We start from the raw sequence: 14,009 nt of genomic DNA on the forward strand, positions 1-14,009 counted from the left end.
AGCAAAACAGAAGGCTTTCAAGGCTCTTTCCACGCTAATTAACCAGTGCGATGGCAGCAGACACAAAAGCTAACCACTTCTATTGGATTTGCAAAGTTCCTGTACTTTGTCTGTCCATCTTCTATGGCGCTTATCCTCACGCGGGTCACAGGTATGCTGGAGCCTATCCCAGCTGATTTTCGGTCGCCAGCCAATGGCAGGGCACATATAGACAAACAACCATTCACACTCACATTCATACCTATGGACAATTTAGAGTCGCCAATTAACCTAACATGCATGTTTTGGGAATGTGGGAGGAAACCGGAGTGCCGGGAGAAAACTCACATACGCACGGGGAGAACATGCAAACTCCACACAGAGATGTCCAAGCGGAGATTCGAACCCAGATTTTCCTGACTGTGTGGCCAACATGCTAACCACGAGGCCACCGTGCGGCCCTGTAGCAGAAATTGTGTGAGTATTTTGCAAACAGCGCATCAATCATGACTTCCACTGCAAATCATTTTAGAGGATGCAATTACAGCTAATACAGGGGAAACCTTGGTTAACGTCTGCCCTGGTTAGTGTGCTTTTCAGTTAACGTCGAACATTTTCTTTCCTCCCTTAATAATAAAAAGTTTCATTTAAAAACTCCATTTTGTGTCAAGTTGTGTTGTGACTGACTAATATTTAAATTTGTTCGATGCTCTGAAAAAAAAAAAAATCCATCTATGCTGCATATATTGCATGTTTTGATGACGAGTGAGTGGGAGTGAATTCTAACACAGCAACAAGTCAGTCAACTTGCAGACAATGTTTGCATTGGGGTTCTTGTGACCTATACAGCAAAGTGCAATACATTCCTACATAAAAATACACATGCATATTTTGAAGTGGACATTATCGCCAGAAGGCTTTTAACAGCTGGAGAGAATGGATTTAAAAAACACACACACAAAAGAAATAGCCTGGCTCTTGTCCTCTTGGAGGCGTTGCAAAGCCTTGTCGTAATGATGTAAACATGTCATTTTTCTGGAATAAACTGTATGAAATGTACTTTTACGGACAAAATTATTGGCACGCTGTCCCCTGCTATACGACACACACTGCTCTACAGCATTTGTGTTATGCTTGTCTACCCGGAGCAGATGCACAAAAACAAGTCGAGAGAACCCATGCCCAAAAATACACAGCAAGTGTGCCCTTTTCATTTGAAGTTGGTACACGCACACTTGTCAAGCAGTGGGGCTTTGGGTACGGGATTGTACAACGCTGTATTACTCCAGCTTTCCTCACATTGTGACTATTTTGGATGAATTTTTGGGGTTTTTGTGGGTTTTTTTATGCAGGATGACACCACTCAAACAAACCGGACTTGACGTGTCAAGTGTGCCCAGGATTGTATGGATGTGTATGGATCGCCTGTGTGTGTGAGTGAAGCCCTAAATCTCTCAGGTCTTCTTGCGATGTCTGAGTTTTTCTTGTATGTTTAAAAAAAGATATTTGTCAGGTGACATCATGCGTGTTTGAAAGAATGCTCCGTCTGATGTCAGGTTTTACAAGTGGGCCCGGTGGAACAAAGGTTAGTGGGCCATTCAGGGAACATTACGTTTAAAGAAGGAAAGAGTGATGGGTCACCGTATAAAAACATAAACTATGAAGTCGGCCTCTCCCACTTTGCCTTTGCAGCACATGAAACGAATTCTGTGCATGTGTCTCATCTTTTTTTTTTTTTTTTGGTTGCCCCATCTTTTCTTTTCTTGCCTCTCGCCCCGTCTTTCCCCCTCTTCTCTCTGTTCCTCTCGCTGGTTAGCTCTGACACACTGCTGTGCCTCGGGGTGCAAGAACAGAGGGACTCTGCGATGGGTTTGTTAGAGGAGGAGAGACGAGGAGGAAGAGAAGCTTGTCCTTCCCCATGTAAAAGACAGCTTTGGAATACGCAATATTGTGTTCACTGGAGCTAATTTGTTGCAATATAAATCACTTTGACAGAAAATACCTCATGTACACAAAATAAAATCATTTTCGTCCAATGATAGTTCATGAAAAGCCAGGAAGGCGGGACTTAAGGTTGAAAATTAGACAATTTTTTGACAATTATCATCAAGTCTCAAACACAATACGTTTCCAGTACACAATAGTACTAGTATTGTGCACTTTATCCACTTTTTACATGTAAAATGTAAGTCTACAGCATATACCATATACAACAACATAACTTTAAGGAGTGGGACAGGAAGAAAAAAGCCAAAAGACAGAGCCAAAATGGGACGCTTGGCAATATTCATTGGGTTGCTAAATGTCAGTTAAAAGCTGTTTTTAAGATTACATTGAGGAGTTGGACAGGAGGACACAAACATTAGCAACACTAGCATAGCTACTGTATGTGAGCTACAGTGCTAACATTGCAGTCACATTTGAACAGCAACATCATGTTAGGTTAGCCTATACTCGCTGAAGAAGAAGAAAATGACCAAACTTACAAAATGTTAGCAGTAACACTTCATGACAATGAAGTTTCCGTGGTAGTAGATAGCAGTTTCTCTCCAAACACAGGCCAAATAAATCCATGTTATGGCGACTATCTCTATCTTCAGATGTATTCATGCTTTAGCAAGCTCTGGCTAAATGCCGAGACTCATATGAAGGGGCTTTGTTAGCAGAATCATGAAATAATAAGAGCTTGCTTATGATATTTTAGGTGCTTATGATATAATTGCTACTGTAAATGTATTGTAAATGTGGTTTTCAAACTCTCCAAGATGGAGATATTCAGCTCCAGTTGTCATTATCATGTGTCTTTTGAAGGGTATGTTCATTTAGCGCTTAAAAAAAAAAAAACTCACCAAGCGGCTGTCAATTTCAGATTTACCGGCTTAGATTTATTTTCCAACATGACCGTTTATACAATTTCGAGCAGCCATCTCAAAAAGGGAGACATCGTGTCCCATCTTGGCTCCTCTCAAAATGTCTGACCCATTCCACCCGAAAACGTTCCTGGGATTTTTTTTTTTTTTTGCAGTTATTTATTAAACAGTCGCATCCAGACAGGAATCGCTCACTGGGTGCAGACGTTGTAATACACACGGCACACCTACGTGTGGCGCTGTAAACAGACACACAGATGGAACCACGTGACACACCGAACTATAGAATAAAAAAAGTCTGTCATCTTCCGCTTGGCTGGCTTGTCTCCACTTAGGATGAAATGGAATTACTTCTGTGGGTCATTTTGGAGAAGAAGACAACAAAATATCAGGTGAACGTCGACTGGGGTGAGCCAAAGTTGTTGACTTGTCGGCTAGTCACTTCGGGTCACGTGACGTCACCGGGGTGGCGACGGTGCTTGCTTGTCTACACAGAAACGACAAGCCAGCGGGATCAGATTTTCCCACTCTGGAAGCAATTTTCAAAAAATACCGTTTCAGGACACCCAGAACTCCGTTTCCTTGTGGATGAAAGGCTGAAATGATCAAATACTTTGTCGTTTTGACCTGTAAATACTCATTGTCCCGCTCGGATCAAAAAGGGTGGTTCTCCTTTGATGTCCCCATTTGGCTCAGGTTTACATGGCAACACATCCTGTACTGATTCGTCCTAAGCCGATCGGGAGACGTTTAGAGGTCGTAAATACCTCTGAACTAGTGTGATGGTTGACTGTATTGTGCGTGATACTTTCAAGCTGAACATTTTACAATTCTATCCTGCAGGGGTCAGGAACCTTTTTGGCTAAGAGAGCCATGAAAAACACATATTTTAAAATGTATTTCCATGAGAGCATGTCATGTTTTTTTACACTGAATACAACTAAATGGAAAAGACCAGTCATTTTAGAATATAATAAGCCTCTAAATGTAATCTTTTTAATAACATTGTTATACTGAAGCTATCCAATAATAAATAAAATACTTCTTACCATTAATGCGACTTCTGGTGCTGCATGGTTTTGCACCGTACTCTGTATCTTTCTTTCTTTTCGCCATCTTCTTCATCAAAAGGGTTGGCTCTGCGGAATTAGCTAGCTGGCTAATTCACTGAAGGAGAGACGTTTACTTCTTGTCATCTCAATGACACAAGGCGAATGCCACAGTCCATGTGGAGGCGCAGCAGAGCCTTCGTCCCGACAGTCAACGCTTACTGAGGCGTTTGATCGGCAAAGTAAATATAAAGCGAAACAGCGCAAAATGGTGCGCGCTCACAGGCAGTTTTGCTCGCTACATTGCAAAAGAAATGCAACCTTTCAATACGGTTGAAAAGCCGACATTTCGGGAAATGTTAGAAATGTTTGACAGACAGTACGAATTGCCTGGGAGAACGTACGAGTCACAAACACCAGTTGTTGAAAGACATCGGAAACATTGCATTTTATTCCGCCAACACAGATATGTTGTCCAGCTCAAATATGACCCCCTACATTAGTTTAACAATACACTACATAACCGTGTGTGTGTGTGTGGTTTTTACCGGAGTGTTGTTTTTCCTTAGCACAGACAGGGTCTATTTTTTTATAGTTTTTGCTTATTTTTGAGATTTTTATTTAAATTCAATTTTTGCTAAAAGAGACTGTATCCATTTTATTTTCATTTAGTTTTTTTTTGGTCTTTTTTGTTTGTTTAATTTACTTTATTATGCTATTTGTTTGTTTAATTTATTTAAAAGCTCTTGACATTCCAATCACAATGTTAAATACTATTGAGAAATTAAAGTATACGATTTACTCTCATTATATTGCCATAAAATTAATGAAAAAATTGTCTCAAAAAATGTTGTCAATAATATCAATTATCGACAATAATTTGTAGGATAATTATCATCCAGAAAATTTTGTTATCGCGACAGGCCTAGTGCACAGGAATGTAATCCACACATTCGTTGTTTGTCCTTAAACGTGACTGGACGTTAATAGATGCATTCAATGAGGCAGATTCAAAGGGAAAATATGCTGTCTTTGCCTGGAATTACATAATAACGATCACGTTAGTTGAATACTTTGCATTGGGACCCATTTTACTCAACACATTCACTGAAAATCTCAAGTATTTTCAAGTCATCAGACTAAAGCCAAGTCCTGAGTCACTGAGGCCAAAGTCCAACTCACGTTGCAAGTCTTTGATCATATTGTCAAGTCCAAAGTCATCGAAATTGTGACTCGACTCTGACTCGAGTCCACACCTCTGGTAGTTAGCATACAAACATAACTACTATATGCCTTCAATGTTAATACCTAAAATACTGCAATTTGTCTACTAACACAAGCAAAAAAACCTCATGGAGATTATCTGTAGCTATGGATGTATACATGTTTTTTAAGCTAGCTTGAGCAAAATGGCAAGGAGTTTTTGGACATTTTAGCCAAGGAAACGCCTTTGTTCACAAAGATTTCGGTAGCAGTAACATAAAATGAGAATCACAATTTCCAAACACAATCGGGGTACTTGTTTTCAGCTAGTTTGAACTACAGAGTCTGAGCATGTCCTCTTATCTTGCTTTATGTCTTTCAATAATGAAAGCAAACAATTTCTCTATAAAACAGCAATAAGTACTTTATTCTGTGGACTATTTTTAACTGGTGATTACCAGGGCAACAGGTGATTACAAGCCTGGAGCGAGCCTTGAGCTGCGTGGCGGAAATACAGTTTTAGCATAATTCCGCATATATCGCAGCGTAATTTGTTACCGGCGAGCTAAAGCAGTAAAGTTTCAAGTGAGTGCTGCTCACAACACAATTTGAGACTTTCCTGGAAGGAGGAGAAGTCCAACAAGTTGACGAGGAGGTGAGCATCGAGGAGGATGTATTAGTAGTACATATCGTATGGATGGCGGGTGAAAAAAAAAAATAAGGAAAAGACGGGGGTAACAGGATGAAGAAGAACGTATCAATCGATACGGTTAAATTATTCATCGTCATTAATTATCGATCGCTCTCCGTTGCCGGCTCGTCCGCCGCGCGCCAGAGTTGAAAGGAGGGAAAGCGCGCTTTAATAAAACCTGCTCGGGCCTCATTGTTTCATGTCCTGCGGCTAAAAAAAGCTCGAGTTTAGTTTGGCCAAACGCGCGCACACACACCCGAGTAAAAAAAAAAAAAAAAATGCTTTAGGGAGGCAGAGGCGCGTGCACGCTGTTGACTGGGCGGCGGCGTCTCGTGCAGATCAATAAGGGATCAATGGCTCACGCTGACTAATAGTCAGAGAGAGCCTTTGATCTCAGGGCTGAGAGATCAAAACGTGCACCAGAGCAGAGGAAGAAGACGGCGAGCTGACCTTCCACAGTTTTGGTTGGTTGGCTAACTGGACACTCATTTCACACAGACAGGGCAAAACTGTCAAATCAGAGTCATTTACAGTGCCCGCTAAACTCATTTAATACGTATTTATACCTCTTTTTGCACGAGAGGCAAAAAGAGGTGATGATGCAACTCAACACTAATGCATTACCGTTTCAGAGCACTTTTAAGCCATAAAAACGGCCACAAGGTGGCAGAGGTGCATTTGATAAGAGCTCGGCAGGGTCACACATGACAGGGGGGAGGAAATGAGAGAGCGTGGAGGAGTGTAGCATGCAAAAGGGTACACATGGCAGGGAAATTTTAGCGCATGCACTCGCACACACATAGTTCAGTTCTAAATGTGACAATGTAAATAGTTGATGGTGTTATATTGCTCAATAAATTGTTATTTTGATGTAAAACAACCCCTTTTTTGTGTCGTTTATGTTGGTTTCGTTATTTAGATATTTGAGCTGTCACAAATGCAAAAAACATTTGTGTCATGGTGAAAGATATGCTTGAAATGTATCTTTTCACATAAAGATGCACTGTTTTTCCCCCTTTTTTAGTCGGGAACTGATATTTTCCTGAAGCTAACCTCTGTTCTAAAGCTGATACAGAACCATGTGACACCAAAACTATAGAAAACGAAAGAACGCATGCGCATCAAGTCCGTAGCCTCCCGATTTCCAAGGCTTGTCTAGACTGACGAAGAAGTGGAATTACTACTGTGAGTCATTGTGGAGTGGAAGACAAAATATATCAAGACAACGTCGACTGGGGTGAGTAATGCCAGTCATAGTACTTAGATATACTACCCACAAGAAGGTAGGGATATTTCAGATACATGTCAGGGTGAACCTAGGATGTACTACTGCTTTTGTCACTTCTGGTCACGTGACGGTGGCATCATCATTTACAGAAAGTAACTGTTTGTTTGTCTACGTGGCAACGACAAGCTGGCATTTTCAGATTTTCCCACTCTGGAAGCCGTTGTCAAAAAAACCAAAACAATTTCAGGGCACCATGAATGCCGTTTCTGTGTGGATGAAAGGTTGAAATGATCAAATATTTTGCCATTTTGACTTGAAAACGTTACAGTGTGGACAGCCCCTTAGCCTTTTATACAGAACTCAGTTTGGCAATGGTGTGCGGTTTCACACAGCGACAGGCATGAAATCTCACACCAGATATCAGGACACAGCTGCCTGCTTGTATAAAATAAGAAGCGTAACATAGAAAGGACGGCATATGTGGCCCTGTCCACACGGGACCACACTGTCCCGGATTAGTAAATAGCTGCATCCAGATGGGAACGGATCACTGAGTGAAAAGGATGTAATACACAAGGCACGCCTACGTGTGGTGCTGTGAATAGACACGCAGACAGAACCACGTGACACACTATACTGTAGAAGAATACTTAAGACACAGTGGAATTACATGTGCGTCATTTTGGGAGTAGAAGGCAAGAAAATACCTGCGGTGAGTCATGACACTGGAAATATTCAGATATTATGTTGGCTTGTCGTCAAAGCTCACTCTTGCTCACATGACGGCAATGGGTCGCCGTCATCGTCGTTTTAAAAAAGCAGCGGATTGCTCGTCTATATGGAAACTACGAGCCGGTGTTTTCAGATTGTCCCTCTCTGCCAGCCGTTTTCAAAAAATATTGTTTTAGGCCACCCAGAACGCCGTTTCCATGTGGATGAGAGGCTGAAATGATGAAATTGAAGTTTTCCGTTTTGACCTGCAAACGTTTCCGTGTGGATAGCCTCTGTGTCAAAGGGACTTGTGTGAAGCCACAACAGTGTTGTGAAGTCAATCCGGGAATTTTCCGGATGGGAGGTGGTACGAGGGGTAACAGAGGCATGAAGGGAATTTAACACTCACTTCTCCCACTCTGTTGTGTTGAAAGCAATTGTTGCTGGCGTCACACACCACATGCTGACAAGAAGCTGAGTTGCTCTGGTATCACAGAGACAAAGCAATATCCCGTTTTGGGCCTCTTTCATACAGAAAAACAGGAAATTGCTTTCCACACCAACACAAATTTCCAGAATCAGCTAAATGCCAATTGCTGCTTTGTGGAATACCCTCACATAAAGGCACTGTTCCGCCTGTGTTGTGGCTGTAATTCTACATCTGAAGGCAGAAAGTCAACTGTTTGAAAAGGTGGAAAAATGCCAGCTACGTCGAGGCATCACTTGGCTGCTCGCACTGTGCAGTCCTGCAGATGGCAGTCATGTACGTTTTCAAGCTATTGCCAATTGTCAGACAAATTCAAGACAAAGAAGACATTCTGTGGATTTGGAATTCTATTAAATGCCCAAAACAAACCAGTATTTGTATTTTTTACTGTTTACTTTTGTTTAGGCATATCAAACATGTCCCTTTACACTCCAAAACCCATGCTTCAGTATATGACCATAACCTGATTCCATGTGGGGTTTTTTTTCTTCCCCTGAACTAGGCCACGTGGGAGAACAAAAAAAAAAATCACAATTGTCACACTTGTATTGTGAATGCAGCTCACTTTATTTTATTTTTTTTTACTTTTTCTAACAAGGTGACGCATTGACAACTAGGGAACCATCTGTTGTTTCCACAGAACAGATGAGTGTCCTGTGGGCTCAACTTCACGCCTGTAGAGAGCTCATTTTGGGGGTCAACGGTGGGGGCGGTTTGTCATACAATAAAATGAGAATGGAGGAACAATACAGAAGCTACACCACCTTTTGACTGTTAGTACAAACATAGTCAGTAAAACAGCTACACAGTACACCACAAATATACAGTATCTCAGTCTTCATCCCTCCCCTCCCCATCCGGCACGGCCCCTCTAGTCAGTGAGTTACTCCCTCTATCGCTCTCACTTCCCAAATTAACCACTCAAGAAGTCACCACCGACTCAATCAATAGCTCATACATAAAACCTGCTATAATCGCTCCCCCACCCTCCTTTTCTCCTAACCCTCCTCTGACGCTCCTCTTACTTGCTCCCTTTTTAAATGATTCCGTACATAATCACCATTTAAAACAACAAAACTATTTTCATCATAAGCTCAAATTTACACCCTGGCAGCAAAGGATCCTCCAAAATAAAAGTCCTGCAAAATAGGCATATGTGCAGTGGAGCCTTAGAAAGGTCGGAAATCACCCAAAAACATGCCCCAAAATAAACACAAGAATGTCGCCCAGGAGTGTGTTTTGCTTTGTCTTTGGCTTTTTGTGTTACCGGTGTTTTTGTGTTACAAGGGTATGAGGGTAATGACAAGCAAAAAAAACAAACATGTAAATGACTGTGGTGTAAAGGGGATTGAGAAGCAACACAAATAGCAGTGGCATCTCTGTCCCGGCTGCTCAGTAAAATATGGTCTAAGCCAACAACAATATTAAAAGAAGGCTAATAATACAAAACTTCGACAAATGTCCTGAGACGTCAGCTCAGTGAGCGTCTAACTGCACAAGTTTTTCTTAGGCTTTTTTGTATTTTATTTTAAGTGATGACGTCACAGCATGGGACCAGTAATGGCAAAGCCGATAAGTGTAATGGTAACCATAGAGCCAGAAATGGAGCTTATTGTTATGTAGAGGGGATTAAGTAGCGACAAAAATAGTGCTGGTGTCTCTGTCCCGGCTGCTCAGTGCGATATGGTTGAAATGACAATATTAACAATAACAAAAAGAGGACTAATAATCCAAAAGTTCAGCAAATGTCCTGAGACTTCAGCTCAGTGAACATCTAACTGCAAAGTCTCTGTCCATACAATCCTTGACATGGAAATTAGCCACTGAGTTAAGTCAATGGTAATAATAATAATAATAATAATAATAAACACACATCATCAAACATATGGGTGAGTATAAACTGTACTGTTTTCATGTCTTCTTACTAAAAGCAGCTATTTTGACACTTGCAAACAATCATTATGTAAAAAAAATAAGCCTAAACAGTTGGTAAAAGTTTTGGAATGGCGGCCTGGAATGGATTATTTCTATTTATAGAAGTTCCTATGGGAAAAAATACAATTAAAGCACATTATACGTCAGGGATGGGAAAAATGCGGGCTTGCATCATCATTTCTGGTGCGTCCGTGTCGCATGTTGCACTAATCTTCCGGTCTTCGAACGTGCCGATTTAATCGATTCAATAAAATTCTATTGATGGAGATTTATGAACATTTTCAACATTTACCGAAGCGGAATCTTTCCCTAGCAAACTAAGGTTGCTTGAAGTGGAGCTACATGAAGAAAAGCAAATGTCTGAGCGAGTCTGAGAGCGAGGTCACCTGATGCTAACGTCGTGATAATTCCGCATCTCCCACGCTTTGGCAAAAACCCTTCAGGGACGTGCTAATTGTGCAGCATCTGTGCAGTGTGGCTATGGTTTTCTTTAAGGGTGTCCAGCCAGAATGGAGCCAGGACTGCGTTACATAGTAAAAGACATCAATATTGCATTATCTCATGTTTAACTGGGAGACATCCATTGTTTGTGGGGCCTTAAAGATATTGTATGACCACTAGAGACAGAAATGTAGGAGTGGGAAAAAAAAAAGACATAGAATTTTAAAAAATGCTAAGGCCTCCTCCTCCTCTGGCCGCTTCTTCTTCTTCTACTCTGCCTGTCTCTCCAAAGTCTTTGATTCATCCGTACAGTTTGATCTGTGAGAGAGCGAGTTTTGTAAACACATTTTTCACGATCATATAGCCACGGGCAAGGGGAGCGTGAGTGAGGCGCCGAGGAAGAAGAAGAAGAAGAAGAAGAAGAAGAAGATGCTCACAGAGGGAGAGAGAGGGTGAGGGACGTTTAATGAGGGGGGGTGGGAGACAGACTGACAGAAAATGCAAGGATAGTGAGACACACATAGAGACACACACCCTGTGGAGCTCAGATTGATAGTTTGGGCTCGAGCAAAGCATCACAGGGGTTGATGTAATGCGAAGCAACAATGACAAAAAAAAGAAAAGTTGTCCTCATCATGCAAGGGAGAGGGGGTGACATTAGGGTGCATTTCCTAATGTCACATGACAAGAAAAATAAAACACATTAAAAAAATACCTACACCTGTATTTGGATATTTATTGTTTTCTATTATGCTGCGTTTCGTGCGCTTCCACACTTCCGGTTGTCATTTTGAGTGCATAAGTGTGTTCACACTGAGAAGGACGACAAAATGCAGTGCATCGTCGGTACCCGGATGTTGCACTCAACACCTCCCAAATGGTGAGCGTGCAGCGATGGAGCCTAACCACACTCAATCATCGCCACCCAGAGGAGGAGGGACTAACTCAAGTGGTTGCAATTCACAATTAAAAGGGAGAGTAGAAGAAGAGCCGCACGGTGGTCTAGTGGTTAGCACGTTGGCCAACACAGTAACAGTCTGGAGATCGGGAAGACCTGGGTTCGATTCTCCCTTGGGCATTTCTGTGTGGAGTTTGCATGTTCTCCCCGTGTGCATGTGGGTTTTCTCCGGGTACTCCGGCTTCCTCCCACATTCCCAAAAACATGCAGGTGAGGTTAATTGGCGACTCTAAATTGTCCATAGGTATGAATGTGAGTGTGAATGGTTGTTTGTCTATATATATAGACTGTCAAAATTTGTGCTCTCCGAAACAAAGTACGCAGTGTACATAGTGTAGTATTGAAGTGGTGGAAGTGTGCCATTTGAAACACAGCTAATATTAATTTACATCTTAATGGCAGTGATTTGGTGTGAGTAGGCATGGTTGGGTCAGGGGCACTTCAAGGGTTTGAGAAGAAAGGAGAAAACAAATGGACAAGGGAAGGTGACGTTGCACTTCCTAATGTGACATGACGACGTCACTTACAGTAGGTTGGGAGACAGAACACTGCTATTAAGTTTTGGCATTGAAAATAAACAATGCAGAATAAAATGCATCGACACTGAAAAAAAGCACTGGCACTGAAAAAGATTTAATCGACACTTTCATTCATTTTAAAATGCCTTCATTTGGATATTTTTATGTTAAGGGTTTTTCAACGTCAGTGTTCAGATTTTTCAGATCTTTTTCCAGTGCCTTTCGTAAATTTACAGTAATTTCACGAGTGCCACTGCAATCAACTCCCTGCTTTGTACAACTTTATGTTATTCAGTTCCAACTTAATGGCAGTGATTTGGCAAGCATGTTGGACGAGAGCGGCTAGCGTGAAAGCGCTTCGAGGCTTTGAGAAGAAAGGAAAAAATAACTAAAGCGAGGAGGGAAGGTGATAGGACGACACTATGGGAGGCAGAACACTGCCATTGAGTTTTGGCATTGAAAATAAACATTTTGCATCGTGGAAAAAAATGTATTGACATTGGACGAGGTACTGAAAAAGGTTCCCTTTTTATATAAAACGTAGACACACACATAAAAATACTTTGTTGTGTGCTTTTAGTCTTATTTTTCCCTTCATGTCCACTTTTTATAGTGTACATTGTTAATTACCAGGTTTTGACTTTTGCAGTTTTATTTTATTCAGTTCCAAAGGAATGGCAGTGATTTGATGTGGTGCAGGGGGGGCCTAGCAGGAGCAGGAAATCAGGAAAGTTCATCTTAATGTCATCTTATTTAGCTAAGTTAAGTGGCTACTTTCTATGTGTCCACGTGCTGGAGATCGTGTGCGTGGGTTTCTGTTCCGCCAAAAATTGGCAGATGTTTTTGTGTTATTATTATTAGGCTACAGTTGCTTTAGCCACATTATACTGAGCAGCCAGGACAGAGAGCAGTGTACATTGTATGCTGGAGCCTATCCCAGCTGTCTTCGGGTGAGAGGCGCGGTACGCCCTGGACTGGTTGCCAGCTAAACTTTACAATTACCCAATACAGTATCACAATACAGTGATGCAAGCCAGTTAAGACATAAATAAAACTTGTGCTCTTGTGTGTCAGTTAAGACGTTCCAGATGTGTGGAGGACAGGAAGTGACGTCGGGGGTTCAGAGTTGAGTTTTAGCTTGGCATGGGTTACAGCCGCAACAGTAGCCTGCGTTATTATTATGATTGTTACTATTACGATTTATTATGTCATGATTACTGCTCCTGTTGTGAGATAATTCAAACCTGCAATAAAAGCCTATTGTTCCGGCGATCAAGTCTGGGGCTCGTCTCACGCCTAGACAAGCCACACCTAGCAACCAGTGTAGAATACTACATATGCGCCTTAATGTGTTGTATTTGTGTTTTAGTTCATGTATTACCATGTTTATGCTTGAAAATGCTTAGTTTAGACAAACAATACGCATAATTTGTTAAAATATGCATGTATTTGTAACTAACACTTGTCCTGTTTGTCATCACTATGAAAGGGAAATCTGAAGACATCGAAATATGTATAATTATATATGGATAATATTGTTTTTTTTTTCAAACGTCTGTGTTTCATTTTTCAATTTGTTTCAGTGTCACTACAACTTTTTAGGACAATTCCAACATTTATTTTCAATGCCTAAATGTAATGGCAGTGTTCTGGCTTCATTGTTGCTGCAGGATGAGGAACCAATAACTTAAAAATAACTACATTTTTTTTAAAAAGTGGTGACGAATACAATTGCAAAAAAGCTCACTTTCTTTTCTTAAAACTTCTTTTTTATCATGCTGCAACTGCTAATTCGTTTTAAGAGGATCGGGAGGATGAAGAACGATGGTCCCTCAAGTCAAATTGAACACAGAAAGCCCGTCCATCCATCTTCTATGTCGCTTATCCTCACTGGAGTCACGGGTGTGCTGGAGCCTATCCTAGCTTCCTTCCACGTTCC

General features: G+C 41.3%; 1 protein-coding gene across 4 annotated transcripts in view; it reads right to left on the reverse strand.

Annotated features, from left to right (window-relative positions):
- The window catches only part of erfl1 (Ets2 repressor factor like 1), a 127,672-nt gene that overhangs the window by 21,214 nt on the left and 92,449 nt on the right, over positions 1–14,009 (reverse strand). The gene's annotated exons all lie outside the window — the stretch shown is intronic.

The sequence above is a fragment of the Dunckerocampus dactyliophorus genome, chromosome 7 (genome assembly GCF_027744805.1).
Source record: "Dunckerocampus dactyliophorus isolate RoL2022-P2 chromosome 7, RoL_Ddac_1.1, whole genome shotgun sequence".
Lineage (NCBI taxonomy): Eukaryota > Metazoa > Chordata > Actinopteri > Syngnathiformes > Syngnathidae > Dunckerocampus > Dunckerocampus dactyliophorus.